The 17290-nt window shown below is 41.5% G+C and overlaps 1 long non-coding RNA gene across 3 annotated transcripts in view; it reads left to right on the forward strand.

Moving 5' to 3' along the window:
- The window catches only part of LOC309612077, a 164177-nt gene that overhangs the window by 22565 nt on the left and 124322 nt on the right, over positions 1-17290 (forward strand). For all 3 annotated transcript variants that reach the window (XR_014234927.1, XR_014234928.1, XR_014234929.1), the window contains exon 2: positions 12000-12144. This is a non-coding gene — a long non-coding RNA (uncharacterized lncRNA). The remainder of the gene's footprint in view (positions 1-11999; positions 12145-17290) is intronic.

Here is a 17290-nt window from a genome sequence, read left to right on the forward strand (position 1 = left end):
TCTGGAGCTAATTTATACATTTGGGATGGAGAAAATATCCTTATATGTACTAGAATAACTCCTCAGTAAGATAACGTCACTGCAAATGTTTCCAGAGGAGAAAATTAAGACCAGAAGCCCGGTTCTTGTCTTCCTGGCAGTTCATCAGACTTTGTTACCACAGGACTGGCTCCGGGCTAGTTAATTAGTGAGGAGTACTTGGAGAGATGGATACACTCAAGTCCCACGTGGCTCAACTGCTATCTCCACCGGCACCTCTGAGTTTCTATTCGCTGAGACAAGAGTGAGCACCTCACGTGAAGGTTGACTATGGCAGGAGGAGGAACCGGGTCTCACAGGGCAGCTGAATGTCCCCTCCGGACACTATTGCCGTGTCCCAGAGCTTCCCAGGACCACCAGGAGGACCAAAGTCTCTGGGACCTGTTACTTAGACAATCACAGCTGCTCTCACGGACCGGTGTCAGAGGGGCTTTTGAAAGGAACATTGGATCAGAAAAAGGGAAAACAGCGACTTTCTAATGAGCTAAATGCTGGAGCCGAGGGCAAATGCTCTCTGATGCTGCATCAGTTCCATCGCCTCCATCCTCACGAGGTCAATGCTGCATGTCATGTTTCTTAATGAGGGGTTCGAAGCGGCTCTGCTTCTGCAAGCTCAGCCGGAGCCCCCCACCCGGCCCCTGGGACCCCATCGTGTGCCGGTCACTGGGCATGCTCAGAAGACAGGACATTAGGGCAAATTAGGGCACGCTGCCTGGAGAAAGCCCAGACCTCCAAGGCAGGGTATGTGTTTTCAGTGACTGCATCGCGCTGTGCTGCTGGACTAGTGAAATTGCACATCCGCTTGCCCTTGTCTGCTCCGTGGGGAGATGCAGCGGATGTCTCCACAAAACAGACCTAGAAGCAATATGCATGAAATAAAACGAGCGAGCGAGACGGATTTGCCCGAGGCTAGAATGGAACAGACACGCTCGGTGAAGGTGTCTGCTTCTGCATCAGGCAGCTGTTTGTTCAGCACCAAGTAATCACCTGACATTTTTATGCTGTGGTCACTTATGCCCGTGTGCTCGTCGGGGTTTCCTGAAAGAGCCAGGGAAGGCAGGAGGTAAGAGAAATGAAAACAAGGGGCAGGAAAAGTGAAACAATCTGAGGAAGCTACAGCAGGGACATCCAGGAGCGAGATGTTCAAAATGGGGAAGTCATGTTAAAGTAGAAGTTTTCTCTTTCTGCCCTGACCGCAGAGCTCCTGGCTTCCCCTGTGTGCCTGCGTGCACACACACACACACACACGCACACACACAGCAAAACGACATGCCAGGTTAACCCCATTCAGTTGTCTGCAGCACTCGTACATTTTAATGGAGGGCACTTGCTTGTCTGGAAGTTCAGGAACGTTGATTAGCATAATCAAGCTCTCATGCACAGACAGCCTGAAAAAAGATAATAAAAACAGCACCTATTTCTTAATTGGAGAAGATAGTGCTGTGAGGGCAAAAAATAAACACTGTGCTTGCGACGGGTTTTGTGGGGCAGAAGGAAGGATGAGTTAGCTGTGAAAGCTTCTCTAGACCTTGGAAGTCACGGGTGGGCAGTTCAAGACAAGTATTAGCTCTTTGAACATGGGAGACGTCTATTTCGTCATGTTTCCAAGACAGAGATGTGAACATTTTCAGTGCTTGACTCTTGTTTGTCGTGTGTGTGTGTGTGTGTGTGTGTGTCCTTTATCAACACTTATTAGTATTTTAGGGGAAGAGGGGCAAACGGTGTTCAATATGGCACTTTGACTCTACTTCACTTAGAAATCTGGAACTGTTTTTCTCAAATAGATTTTGTTTTCTTCAATGAATCTTTTCTTATCATCAGTGCCATTTTAGAGCTTCACTGGAAAGCCTTCACAGAAAAGGAAGCAGCAACACACCAGGACTGTTGCGTGGTCTTCTCTGTTGAGTGATGGCCGAGTGACTTAAGGTTGAGAGTCGGGGTCTCCATCTTACCTCCCTTATTCTGCCCTTCAGAATGGCAAGTGGCAGTTATGAGTTCTGTGTGCAATGCACATGTCTGCCTTTGTATCTGTGGGCCCAGCCTTACCTATATCCACCCACCTCCTTCTTCAGGGGGTAAATCCACCAAACAGTGGCTTCTCAGGCCCATTTTCTAATGTTCCCCAACTCAGGAAATAGGAAGAGAGGGTGACACATTTTCCAGTCAGAGAGCTAAGGCTTCTGTTCTACCAACACCAATCACCAAAGTTCCTCTTGAAATTCACGTAATGGGCTAGGCTTTTTCTACCCTTCATATTTACAGCATTGGTGATACGAGTCTAAACATGAGCAGTGATTCTCAGTGAGGAGGTGGGCAAGATTTCACCCCCATGGTCAAGAGCTTTCAAAACCATCTGGATGGCATTTACTAAATTCCACATCCTTTTACTGAAATGTTTATGTATTTCCTTGAGGGTACATCTCACCCCTCCCCTCCCCAGGAAACAGTCACTGTCTTCTTGGGAGCTATGGTTACTGGTGACGGGTGGTCCCCCTCAGATAATAGACCCATGAGCAGTGAATACACACAAATGTCTCTAGAGTAGCAACCCCTGTGATTACATACAAGGAATTTAATGCTATAAATATGATATAAACAACTTGTTTTCTTCATCAACAATGTGGGAATAATGATGTGTAACTTACAGGATTACTGCATTAAGTGATACACTGAATATAGTGTGTTTGGCATGTAATTGGTCAACACACATTAGCTATCATTATTATTATTTTTAGGGGAAAAGATGGAAACCCACAAATGTAAAAGAGCATTGGGGTATATCATCTAGTTCAGTTCAGCAAATATTTACCAAGTAAGTGCCATGTACTAGGGATACAAAGGTAAGATTTTGCTCAATTTCTCAAGGTCCTTGCATTCTGTGGGAGAGACCCTTGCACGGAAACGTGGTCACAAATGAGTGTTATGTGGCACACAGGCTGCTAGAGGTATGTATAGGGTGCCAAGTAGCAAGAGGAGATGGGAATAATTCAGCTGGGGTGGAACTGTGGGTTCAGGAAAGATTTCTAGGTAGAGATAACATTTACTTCTGGTGTTAAAGCAGGTTAGAGGCTGAGTATTAAGGGGAGAGAGTTTGAACATCACATTGATAGGAGACAAAACAGGCAGGCACACACTAGTATTGTACTCTTTTTAAAAAGAATTTATTGGAGTAGAGTTGATTTACAATATTGTGTTACTTTCAGGTATACAGAAAAGTGATTCAGTTATACATATATATATATATATATATATATATATATATATATATTCATTCTTCTTCATATTCTTTACCCATATTTATTACAGAATACTGAGTAGAGTTCCCTGTGCTGTATAGTAGGTCCTTGTTGGCTATCGATTTTATATATAGTAGTGTGTGTATGTTAATCCCAAGCTCCTAATTTATCCCTCCCCTGGCGTTTCCCCTTTGGTAACCATACGTTTGTTTTTGAAATCTGTGAATGTGTTTCTGTTTTGTAAATAAGTTCATTTGTATCATATTTTAAAAATTAGATTCCACATATGAGTGATATCATATGATATTTGTCTTTCTCTGTCTGACTTACTTCACTTAGTATGATCATCTCCAGGTCCATCCGTGTTGCTGCAAATGGTATTATTTTGTTCTTTTTTATGGCTGAGTAATATTCCATTGTATATATGTACCACATCTTCTTTATTCATTCCTCTGTCGATGGACATTTTTTTTGTTTTGATCTGTGTTTTGAAGACTCAGGAGGCCAGCGTTTGTGAAGGGCATAGAAGACCTTGTGGAGAGGAACTATTTTAACTGGAGAACCAGGAATCTGCATGTTGAGAACAAAGTGTGAAGGCTTTGTTCGCCTTTTTTTTTTTGCATTTAGCGCCTTAACATCGTCATATTTTCTCTGACATCAAGTTGTCAAGTTGTTAGTAATTTGGGGGAAACTCCTTTGGGAAAGCACCTTAAATGTCATCACCTTTGGAGTCTTTTGGAACTACTCCATATTCCCATTCTGAATTTCCACAATCTCTTCTCTGACTTCATCTTTTCACTTTCCTACTCTGCACGTCTGTGTCTCAGTCTTCCCCATTTCAGTTCCGTGTACCCCAGCCAGGTAACCCCTGTCCAGATTTCATTTTCCTCTCCTCCTCCTCCTCTGGACTGTAGATGAGCCCTGTACTCATTGCCAGAGTAACATTGTTGATTTTCTCATCACTTTTCCACAGTTTCCTACTGTTTGTTCCTTGCCAACCATCAACCCTATATAATGTACACAGCCTACTTTCTTTGATGCTAGAATTCAAGGCACTGATGGTTGAAGGCACTAAACTATCCATTGGGTTTGCCACAGACGTACCATGTGGTCCATTATTCTGCAGATGTTTAACGCTGTGCATGATAAAATTTTACTTTTCTACTAATCTTATTTGACTGGAGATCTTTGTTTTTATCACTAGCTGAAAACCCAGCAAAATATTTCTTAGTGGAAGCTGACAAAATCCTTGTACATCTGTTCAGTGCCTTAACTTTAAGCCTATGTTAAATACATCTGCCCCCAATTTGCAAAGAGCCTTCATCCGTTCCAGTGGATTCTTTCCTCTTTGCTGACCCCTGTCCTTTGCTACTTCCCACATACATATATAAGTATGTTCAAATGTCTTTTATCTTAAATACACACACTTCCCTGTACCCCGAGCATGCTCAAGCCATCCCAAACTATGTGTAACCTTCCAGCCTTTGCTCATGTGTCTCCCTTTGCCAGAAATGCCATCCTCTTCGTTATCTGGATATTACATCATCAGTCGCTTGAGATGCTGTCTCTTAGGTGAAGACTGTTTTCCCCCCACTAATGGCGAGGTCAGGTGCCTCCACTGCATTCTCCCATAGCCCCTTGGGTTCACCTCCATGATAGCCCCTTTTTCCTAAGTGTTTGCTTTTGTGCATATGCCAGTCTCTCAGCTGCTCCTCGGCAAACACGGTATTTTCTATCTATCCGTCGCTGTATAAAACAGCCTGGGGCATAGCAAGACTCAGAGGAGTGATGAATGCATAAACGAATGAACCACAAGGCTGCTTACACGTGCCCTTCCCCCTCCCTAAAGGCCTAAGTTCTTTGTTGAAAAGCCACAGGTGGAAGCACCAAGAAGAGCGGTCCTTTTTTTTTTTTTTTCTTCCAAGAAGTAAGGAAATTTATTATAATAGTAGTAGGTTGCAGTATAAGGACAAGCTACATATATATATACACATACATCATCAATTTGGGAGCACTTGCACTGCCACGTATGTTACGAGTTTGAGAGAAAATTCATCACCAGGTTGGGAGAACAAGCAACATATAAAGAGATAGCGCATACATCACCAATTTAGGAGAGCTTCATCCAGGTCCAAGCAATGCTGAGAAGTCCCTGGAACAGCAATCTGGAATCCCAATCGGGAAGGTCCCGGGCGGTGCGTCCACGCCACGGGTGAGACTTCAAAGTGTCGCCCCAAGGAATCCTGCTTTTTCGCCAAGCCGCAAGCTGATAATCATCAGCTTACGTGCAAACGTGCAGCTCTGGCTATTAAGTTAAATGCTTGTATTTCTAATCATAAGTCTCAGAATGTTCGCTGATCCCTGGGAACTGGCCAGATTCCCAGGGCCCAGGAAGCTTCGCGACTAACTCCCCTTGCTGGTTCTCAAGACCTGCTGGACTTACTCCCTTCTTTGGGAGTTGAGAAGAGCGGTCCTTTTGCAAAGGCTCTGGAGCAAGTGTTTCTCGACAGAGGCCGTGTGGTTTGGGCTGAGGAGGTTGGTTTCGCGTAGCTATTGTATTCTCCTCTCTGGTCTGTTACCTGTTCGCTCTAGCTGATGTGGAAACATGAGGCTGCAAACTGAGAACGACTGTCAGCTTCAGTGATTTCCGAAAAGACTTCCTTCTTACTAACTAATCTGCGTTTTTAATAATAACACAAGTACATTTTATATGTTTGAGTGGCACAAAGTCTGCGGTTACTATAGAACAAGGTGGTTTTAGCTCTACCCTATAACCACATTTGGAAAGAGGACAAAAAGCCATAATGATATCTCAGCTGGGAGACTTTCACCTTCTTACTTGAGACCTCAATAGCAAAGTGGAGCTTGGAGAATTTATGTATGTTTCCAGGAAGAATGAAATGATGTTTAGCCTCGAAAACATGTATCTTAGAACACCTTGAGAATTCAAGTACCCAAATAGATACTCACTAGAAGAAAGAATCTTGAGAAGCAGTTATGTTGCTTAAAAAGTAGAAAACCCTGGATTGTAGTACGCAATAAGTTGGAGAGTAAGTTTAAAATTTTTAAGGTAATAAAAAGCCGATGTAGTTTCAGTTTGCACATGTCCAGGCTTTGTTTTGTGGATAGTGAGGTAATATCACCTTACCACAAAGCACAGGAAAGACCACAACAAAACTTCTGCATCAGGGGACACAAGAGGTCTGGGGACCCATAACCAAAAAAAGAGGGATGATTTGCAACATGAATATAAATTTTGAAAGCCCCCAAACTGTGTACTGGGCAGTTAACTAAATACCCAAGGCATATATGATTATTTCTGTAAGTGTTTAATGCCAGGAAAATATTCACAGAGGTCAACAGAGAATTTTAACCATGAAAAATTAATGATACATATTTTTACATGACATAAGCCTCTGAGGCTTTCGTAATATTGAGGAATTAGTAATCTGGGTAAGCAATGATATATTTCTAACCAGCCTTTTCAAATATTTATTTTCTTGATATTATATGAACAATATGCAGGTAAAAAAGAAAGGGAGAAATAAATCATTCATTTTGGGCACAATATGTAAGGAGCTTGGAAGTCATTCCTGTTCTCACAACCTTAAAAAAAATATGAACTGAAAATCATCAGCTCTTCTGAGATCCATCACAGAATTGAGAACACAAGGCAGACCACCATCCCCAACGTGGAAGAGACAGGTGATGATAGCGTATCGTAACTTACTGGAGCAGAAACCCACTGCTGCAGCCAGAACCAGGGTATGCAAACTTAAGCCGTAACTGGTGAATTGCTGTAGTCTCATTGTGGACAGACCTGAGAGTTAAAAAGCCCAGGGGGCCCACCCAGTCTTGGGGGAAGACACCGCACATCTGGGTGTTGTATCACCAAGAGCCCTACGGGGTTCCAGTGAGGATTAAAGACAAACCCCCTCTGCTCTCGGTGAGGAGTAGGGGTGGGGTGGTCACTTGGAAAGGTGACAAGAGCTTTCCATTCTTCTTAACAAGGCCTGACCTCCAATGAAACGACTTCAACAAATCCCAACCAACTGGCCTTCACTAGGGCCAACCAAACTGGGAAAAAAACCGTCCAACTCAAATCCACTCTAGCCTTTGACACAGGGAGGAGGGAAACCCACCAGATTCGCAGGGTGAAGACAGGAGAAAAATGCCTCTGTGCTTTGTGACAAGGGGAGGAGAAAAGTAACCGTTTAAAAGTAACCCCCATATTCTAGTCTCCGTAACAAAAGTCTGTCTGCCTCCAAGGGAAACTAAGTTTCCAGTCCCTGCCCTTCCCTTTTCTTTCCTCCCCTCCCTTCCCCTCCCCTCCCCTCCCCTCCCCTCTCCTCCTCTCTCTCTCTCTTTGAACACTTTCTTACCTTTTGAAACCTCAAACTGTTAGAAGCTCACTGGAATATTTCTAACCTCAGTTCAGGAATCAGCCATTTCTCCAGGGAACCCTGTTTCCTTTTATTGGATAATGGTGTTAGAAACCAAGGATGGGACACTGGGTGTGCTCATTAATACTGGGGTGCCATTGTCAATGAACTATCTCAGCTGACAGAGCAAGGAAATATATGTGCACATACTAACCCCTGGTACATGTATTTATAAATAATTCTCTATATAACTATTTGTGATTAGAGTAAGCTCTAGTCTATTTCCATGTGGGTCATTCTAGGCTCCCCCCTTGCTTATCTGTGACCTCTCCCTCCAACAGTGAGAAAAGGGGCTCGTACCATCCACCAATCATTTACATAATTTTTTTTCATTCCAATGTACATGTATAGCAGTATCAGAATTCTTAAACTTACTCCTGAGGGATACAACTTTATCAACTGGAGTGCAGGTCTTGTGGACAATTTCTTTTGTCTTTAATTTTGCAGACTCTTCTCATTTGGTAGTGTAATGAGGTGTCACCTCATACCGGTCAGGATGGCCATCATGAAAAAATCTACAAACAATAAATGCTGGAGAGGGTGTGGAGAAAAGGGAATCCTCTTGCACTGTTGGTGGGAATGTAAATTAATATAGCCACTATGGAGAACAGTATGGCGGTTCCTTAAAAAACTAAAAATAGAACTACCATACGACCCAGCAATCCCACTACTGGGCATATACCCTGAGAAAACCATAATTCAAAAAGAGTTATGTACCATAGTATTTCTTTATTATCCTTGAACATTCATGGGGTCAGTAATGATGAAACCACATTCATTTCCGATATTCAATTGTGCCTTCCCTCCTTTGTGGTGAGATTAGCCTTGTTATAGGTTTATCAATTTTATTAATTTTTTTAAAGAGACAGCTTTGGTTTTACCTATCTCTCTGGTTTTCCTGTTTTCTAATTTCATTGATTTCTGTTCTATTTTTATTGTTTTCTTTCTTCTGTATGCTTTAGGCTTAAATTTCCCTTTTTTCTATAAATTCCTAAAGTGAAAGCTTAGATTATTGATTTTAGAACTTTATTTTTTTAAATGTATGCATTTTGTGCTATAAATTTCTCACCAACCATGGTTTTCAGTGTATCTCACAATTTTTTTGATAAGTTATATTTTAGTTTTAACACAAAACAATACCACGTGACATGTGCTAGACCTGGGTTCCTCTACTGGGGATTATTGATATTTGGGTCAGACAATCCTTTTTTGTGACAGGCTGCTCTGTGCATTGCAGGATGTTTAGCAGGATTCCTATCCTCTACTTACTAGATGTCAATGGATATAACAACCAAAATTTCACAAATATCCCCTGAGGGACCCTGACACCAGTTGATAATCACTATACTAAACAAACTTCAATATCAAAATACTCTAGGATCTGAAAATGGATAGACCTAAATGTAAAATGCAAAACTATAAAAACCTCTGGAAAATAGCATAGAAAAAAATCTCAGTGGCCTTGGGTTTGGTGATGATTTTTTGGATATGACACCAAAAACATGATCGATGAAAGAAAAAGTTGATAAGTTGGATTTCATTAAAATTAAAAACTTCTGCTCTGAGAAAAACACTGTTAAGGGAATGAAGAGACAAGTCACAGACCAAGAGAAAATATTTGAAAACACATATTGGTAAATGACTTGTATCCAAAATATGCAAAGAACCCTTAAAACTCAACATTAAGAAAACAAACAACCCAGTTAAAAAAACGGGCAAAAATCTCAATAGATTCTTCACCAGAGAAGACAGAGAGATGTCAAATGAACATACAAAAAGATGCTCAACTTCACATGTCCTTAGAAAATTGCAAATTGAAACAATGAGATGCCAGTACATGTCTATTAGAATGGCTAGAAACCAAAAAACCCTGACAACCCAAGGCTGGTGAAGATGTGGAACAACAGGAAGTCTTATTTGTTGCCACAGGGAATGCAAAGTGGGGCAGTGACTTTGGAAGGCCGTTTGCTGATTTCTTACAAAAGGAAGGGCACTCTTACTATGCGAGTCAGCTATTGACTCAAATGAGTCAAGAACTTCTGTCCACACAAAACACCTGCACTTAAATGTTTATTGTGGTTTTATTAATAATTGTTCAAAACTGAAGGTAACTGATATGCCCTTCAGTAGGGAAATGGATGAACAAAGCGTGGTACATCCATATAATGGAATATAATTCAGCAATGAAAAGAAGCTATCAAGGCAGGAAAAGACTCAAAAGAAACTTAAATGCAAATTTCTTAGTGAAAGAAGCCAGTCTGAAAAAGCTGTAGTGTACGATTCCAACTATATGACACTCTGGAAAGGGCAAAGCTATGGAAACAGTAAAATGTTCAGTGGTTGCCAGGGTTTGGGAAATGGGGGTGGGAGAGGTATATAGATAGAGCACAGGGTATTTTTAGCACAGTGAAGTTATTTTGTATGATCCTGTAATGGCAGATACCTGATATTGTGCAGTTGTCAAAACCCATAGAACATACAACACAAAAAGTGAACCCTAGTGTAGACTCTGGACTTTGTTTAATAATGTATCAATGTTATTCATCAGTTGTAACAACTGTACCCAACTAATGGAAGAGATTACAAATAAGGGAACTGTGTGCAGGTGCATGAGTATAAATGAAAGTAATTTTTTACTTTCATAAATAAAAGAAATGCTACAGCAGGCTTGTCCTAGCTTGAATGACTGTGAAAGCGTGAAATAACCCATAGGTCTTTGCTTACTGATTAAGAAAACTAGTGTGTCCATGTGAAGATTTTATTTTATTTTATTTTCTAACTTTTTATTTCATATTGGAGTATAGTTGATTAACAATGTTGTGTTAGTTTCAGGTGTACAACAAAGTGATTCAGTTATACATATACATGTATCTATTCTTTTTCAAATTCATTTCCCAATTAGATTGTTACAGAATATTGAGCAGAGTTCCCTGTGCTATCCAGTAGGTCCTTGTTGGTTATCTATTTTAAATATAGCAGTGTGTATATGTCAATTTAAATTGTTGTTATTCGGTTTTCTTTTCTGAAAATGTTGGAAAGTAATGACATTTTCTCTTCAAAAGGGCGTCTTAGTTAAAAAAAATACTCTGGAGGACATGAACGATGACACCTGCTTTTGCCTAGGATATCAAAGAATATCCATTCTGGGGGCACTTAGGAGAGATCAGAAGACCCCCCTGATGTTTTCCTTTCCCTTCTGCTAGCTGGTTGCAGAGGACCAATAGCCATTTCAGACGGATGTCCCCAACTTGCAGTGTTTTGACTTTACAATTTTTTAACCTTACAATGGTGTGAAAGCGATATGCATTTAGTAGAAACTGTCCTTTGAATTTTGAATTTTGATCTTTTCCCAGCCTAGTGATACATGGTACAGTCCTCTCTCGTGATGCTGGGAAGCCCTGCCGTCACAAGGGTGAACGACGGATGTGTACCAAGGCTACCACTCTGCTTTTCACTGTCAGTACAGTAGTCAATAAATTGCATGAGATACTCAACACTGTATTATAAAATAGCCTTTGTGTTAGCTGATTTTGCCCAACTGTAGGCTAAGGCTAGTGCTCTGAGCACGTTGAAGGTAAGTGAGGCTAAGCTGTGATGTTTGGTAGGTCAGGTGTATTAAATGCATTTCGCCTTGGGATATTTTCAACTTACGACGGGCTCACTGTGACATAGCGCCATCAGTCGAGGGAGATCTGTACGTGGGGGTGACCTGAATACCTGGAAGAGAACCAGCTGCCCACCAGGGTCAGCAGCCTATGGGGGTTAGATAAGGGGAAAATAAAATTCTATCGTGTTTGAGCCGTTTGCATTTTGAGTCTGTTTATTAGAACCGTCTAGCCTCTATTAACTAATACAAGTGACCTGGGGGCATCCAGTTTGCATTACTGGAGGAAGGGAGAGTGCGTCATGGGGAAGAGCGATGAACATTTTAAACCCACTGAGCTGGGAACCAATTTTAACCACTGGATATTTTTCCAGGACTTCTGATCCTGTCACATTTGAAAAAGTTTCTGTCTAGCAAAAGCTTGTGTCTGGACTTTAAAATTAAAAAAACCACAAAAGTTCCTAAGCAGTCTACGGCAGTGAATGCTGCTCTGAGACGCACCTGTTCCCAAACTCGGCTTCAGCCTTCAATTATCCCTGCCACACAGAAGCTTCCCTTCTCCGCCTTTGCCCAAACTTGCCATCAAAGAACGCTTGCCTTACTTCAATATTTCTAATTAACCTTATCTCAGAGTTTCCCTGGGTGGCTTCATCTGTTGCTCAAATGTTCTTCTTACAGAAATACGGTTAACCTGTGGCCACACAGCCATGTCACTGAGCAGCCGTTGCCTGGCCTGAGAACCTGAGGCGAGACTTGTCTGGAACGGAACTCAGACGGAAGACCGCTTGTCCGGGTGGTTTGCGTAAACACTTTGCTCGCAGAGGTATGTGGACTGATATTTTCTTATACTCTTTCCTTTGCTCGCAATACAGGAATTTAATGCCTGTCCTGATGCAGGTTTGTTTACCGTCTCTCATAGGTTTAGACATTTAGATCAACAAGAAAAAAATGATACAGGTAGCTTACTGCTTTTTTCAAAATCGAATAAACTGAATAACATTTTTATTCAAATAGTTAAAATGTTCCAGTGCATACACAGCAGAAAATGTGGCGCTTTAACTTTTGATAGAAATGAACTCATGCCGAGCTATTAAGACGTGTTTCCAAAATAACCAATGTGCCGCAGTAACTTCATGAACACACAGCTTCTAATGATCTCCTGTAGAATAAGACTATGTATTCTTTTACTACTGTGAGTTTTATTTAGGTGATGAGAGTAATTATTCTGGCTATCATTAGATGTGATCGTCACATGTATTCTGGTATTCTCTGTTACTTTATTGAAATATCAAAAAAATTCTCCAGAAGTGATCCAGAGAAGGGTAATAGCATCTTTGATGTATGTCTACCCATTAGTCAACAACTATGTATTGAGAGCTTATCATGAGATGAACAGGATGAAGATGTGTGAAGACCTCTGGGATGGATAATATATACCACTTAGAGGTTCAGGCAGAAACAGATTGAATACATAAATTAGATGCTTGTAAAATAGTTGAGATGATGAAGGCTCCAGACTGAGCCTCCAGAATTTTACTACTAGAAAAATTCCCCAGACTGCCTTGCCAGTGGAGCCTCTGCCTCTGCCACAAGCAGGGATCGGGGGTGGGGGGTGGGTGGGGCGTGCAACTGCTCCGGCGGCCTCCGGGATGATACAACCTTACCTGAGTCCCAGGTGTGGCTCCAGAGCCAGCTATGCAGCTGGTGATGCCCACAGTGGGCGCCTCATGTCCCAGCACTCACCTTCCCACTGCTCTGAATTGTGGTCCCTATGCAGTTGCATCCAACTGGGGAACCTAAACGTATCCAAAAAACCTGGCCACAAGGAAGTGTGAGAAGTGGAGATTTTAGCTTTCAAGCCTTTGCATAACAGGAAGGCACACTGACAAAAGCTGAAACGCATGTGACCAGCCAAGTTGCTCATCTATTGTATGGGAATAAAGGTAAGTTAACTGTCAACTGAAATATAACATAATATAGGAAATACAGATGCTATGAAAACACATGAGGGCAGCATCAAAACCAGACTTGGAAGGATGGCTGGTGAAGATTTCCTCTTAGAAGTGATAGCTAAGCTAATCCCTGACCAAAGAGAAATCTGAGTTTGCCAGGTGAATGGATCTTTAGCTGGTCCCATTCACTCACCGGTTAAGGGGCTCAGGCAGGAACCTTGAAAAGAGTTAGTTAAGCAGAAGCCAGATTACATTGGTCTTTGTAAGCCAAGTTAAGGAGTTTGCTCTTTTTGCTAATAGAATGAAGCATTAAAGAATTTAAGCAGGGGAATGACATATGCAGATTTCCATTTTAAAAAGTCCACGTTGACAGTGAAATTTTCCAAACGGATTGGAGAGAGGCAGCCCTGGAGTTAGGAATACAGGTTGGTTGCAGAGGCTGGAAGTAGGTTCACAGAATTGATGATGGAAAGAGTGGACAGGTTTGAGAGCTGTTAATAACCAATGTTTGGTATTTGGTTTTAGGTTAGTTGAGAGAATAAGAGAGAGCATTTCTATCTATTTATCTACATAAAATATGTTATACTATATAAAATTGTAACACATTACACTATCATAAAATTGTATACTGTATTATACATAAATAATACTGTAATATATAGTAATGTATATTGTAATAAGTCATGCTACAGTATACTTTTTTGGCAAGACAGTGCATGGCAGTGCCATTTACTGAAAAAAGAAGCACCAGACATGACATTTATTTGGGTACAATGACTTTATAGTGCTTATGGGGCATCCAAGGAGATATCCAAGGAGAAGTGGAATAGAAACTCAGGAGAACATTCTCGAGTGGCCGCAGAGATTCAGGAATTACTGTCGTACCGATGGCAGTTGTAGCAACAGGAGTGAATGGGTTGTGTAGGAAAGGCGGCAGAATAAGAAGAGAAGAGAGACTAGGATAGAACCCAGAAGAATAGAAATGGTAAAAGGACTGGAAAAAAGTAGAAATTCCTTTCAAAAATGAGATGCAGGTAACCGAAAAAGGAAGAGGAAAAACTGCAATTGTAGTAATGGACATTATGGGAAGAAAACGTTTTAATGAGAGAGAAATAATGGTTCAAATCTCCTGAGAGATTAAAAAACATGGTCCTCTGAGTTATCAACAAGGCAGCTCTTGGCAAGTTTGACGGGATAATGAGAGCAGAAATGGGTGTGCAGAGGGCTGAGGTGTGAGTGAAGAGAGGTGGCGACAGGAATTTTTGACAATTATTTCAAGAGATTTGACAGAAAAGGGGAGAAAAGAATGAAGTAATTGGGGAGGTTAGGAGATGAAGGGGTTGTGTGTCATTTTATTTTGAGTTGAAAGAGACTTGAGAACATTTAAGTTTTATTGCAAAGTAGCCAATAGAAAACAATATATTGAAATTAAAAAAAGATTTCCTGCTGCAGTTCTGACATATTGAGAGTTTAGAAGTTGTCACTCCTACCCTTACAATAAGAAAAAATGAAACGAATTAGAAAGCAATGACTTTCTTGGATCCAACAAGGATTGAGATCTCAGGGCAGACCCCCCCCCCCCACCTGCCCCAAGTCTGGAGACATGGTTGAATCCAGAGTCACAGCCAAGATCTACTTACCTGGAAGAGAAGCTGTTGGACCCATAAAGTGGTAGGAACACCTCCACGGTTGTTTTGCTGAATTGCCGAGCCTGCGTGTAGACTTGGGAAGTGAGAAGCTCACGGACCTCCACCTCGGGGGGCTCCCACACTTACGTGACTCTTACCTCCAGGAACTTATCAGATTTTCATGGTGAAGAGCTGAGTAAGCTCCCCTCCAGGCTTTGGCAGGAGGAGGAAGAGTTCTCCATAACAAGGACCTACTTTGGGGAAAAAGACCTCACTGGAGCCTCATCTGCCCCGGGGGAACGGCATTTCTCAGACTCCAGACCTCTCTTCCTTCCCTTTCTCATATTGGGGGTGGGGAGGGTGAGAGACACTTGTGAAGGTCACGGGACCAATTAAAAGCTGAGATTCATTCATAATATTATAGAACAATTCCCCTCCCCACCCATTATCACCCCATCTGCAATTCTCCAATATAAGAGTAGATTACAGCTGAAAAAGCTGCAAGATGCAGACTCAGCTAAGGAGGCATTCTTACAGAAGCCCCCAAACAACACAGGAGATGAAAACAAGATGCTTAAGTAATTTGAAGACTCTGGCACCTACAACTAAAAATACATTAAATGCAGCCCAACTCTTATCCAGATTAACATAAAACCTCACAACAGAGGACTGTTCTTCTCAGTTTCTATCTGGCTTTTCACAACAACAGCAACAAAAGGAGAAGGCATGATAAAATGCAAGAAAAAGCAGACTAAAGAGACAAAACAAGCATCAGAACCAGACTCAGACATGAAACAAATTTTGAAATTATCATACAGGGAATTTTAGAATAACTATGATTAATATATTAAGGACTCTAATGGAAAAATTAGACAACATGTAAGAACAGATGTATAACATTAAGCAGAAAGATAGAAATCCTAAGAAAGAATCAAAAGGAAATGCTAGAAATTAATGAGAAAAAAAAAAGCTTGAAGATAGGTCAATAGGAATGTCCCCAAATGAGATGGAAAGGGGAAAAAGAATGAATAAAAATGGAACAAAGCATTCAAGAACTGTGGGGTACTTTCAAAAGGTATAACAAATATATAATTGTAATACCAGAAAGAGATGAAAGAAAGTGTGGAAGAAAAGAGATATTTGCAGTAATAATGGCCAAGAATTTTCCAAAATCAATGACAGACACCAAACCAGAGATCCAGGAATCATAAATAACATCAAGCAGGATAAATACCAAGAAGAAGGGACGGAGAGTAGATAGAATGATTTCTGGACATGGCGGTGGGTGTGAACCAGATTACAGGGGAGGTCCTAGACATGAGCATAAGTGTCAGTTCCCATTTTATTGGGGTTGGAGGACAAGACCATATGGATCCAGGAGTCTTGCTTAGGGTTGAAAAGTCCAGGTGATATCAGTCTGAGGCTGGGGTTCCCCCCCCACTGCTCCCCTTCTTCCTCTTCCTCCTTCTTTGGTAGCAGAAATAATTCTGACCGTGTGGTCAGGCTTAGGAGAGAGAGAGGGAGTTTTCTAGTTCAAGAATTATGGTGAAGTTTTATTGAGTATTGAGGCTCCCTTTGAAGGAGAAAACTTTATATTCATCATTCTGTGATTGCTGTTGCTGGATCTCCGAGGTCTGTCTACAGTTGGATGGAGACACAGGACTTCAGGATTCATTAAGGGAGTTCTAGTTGGTCAAACAGCCCAGGTAGTGGCAGAAATTCTGTGTGAAACTGTCTCTTCACTTCCCACCCCCATCTGCCCTGACCCCAGCCTTGTCCTCCTGGACCTTAGCATGAGTGTTCCTTCCTTTCATCCCTCGTAGTATTTATTCATTCTTCTCATGCAACACAGTTTACAGGATCCAGTTGCTTCTCATATCCTTTTTGAGAACAAAATATGGTGTAAAAATAAATATATAAATAAATCAATAATATGCATTATATACAATAACACTTGCATGACTTACATGCCTTCTGTCTCCTGTACTGTAAATGTGGTGGTGCGTATAAAGCAATCATCTGTGGACGGATGTGGGAGTGTTATTTTATTTGCTGTCCTTGCCCCTCATCATGAAGCCAGTCTTCTCACATTTGGTAGCCAGCTGAAAAGGGACCAATGTAATAAAGATCTAAGAAAAAAGACTTGCTTTGATACTTAGTGGGTGAGAATAGACTGGAAACACAATGCAAATGTGTAGGACAGACACCCTACAGGTCTCACACACACACACACACATACACACACACACACACAGAGAAAACCAAGTCCACCACTGAATAATCCATCCAGGGGTGGAGGAGAGCATTTTGGGGAGAAGAATGCAGTTGGAAGCAGTAGGGGTAGGTATCCTCCTATGCTCATATCTTGAGATGAGAGAGCTGAACAGCA

The sequence above is a fragment of the Balaenoptera borealis genome (genome assembly GCF_965194805.1).
Source record: "Balaenoptera borealis genome assembly, chromosome: 15".
Lineage (NCBI taxonomy): Eukaryota > Metazoa > Chordata > Mammalia > Artiodactyla > Balaenopteridae > Balaenoptera > Balaenoptera borealis.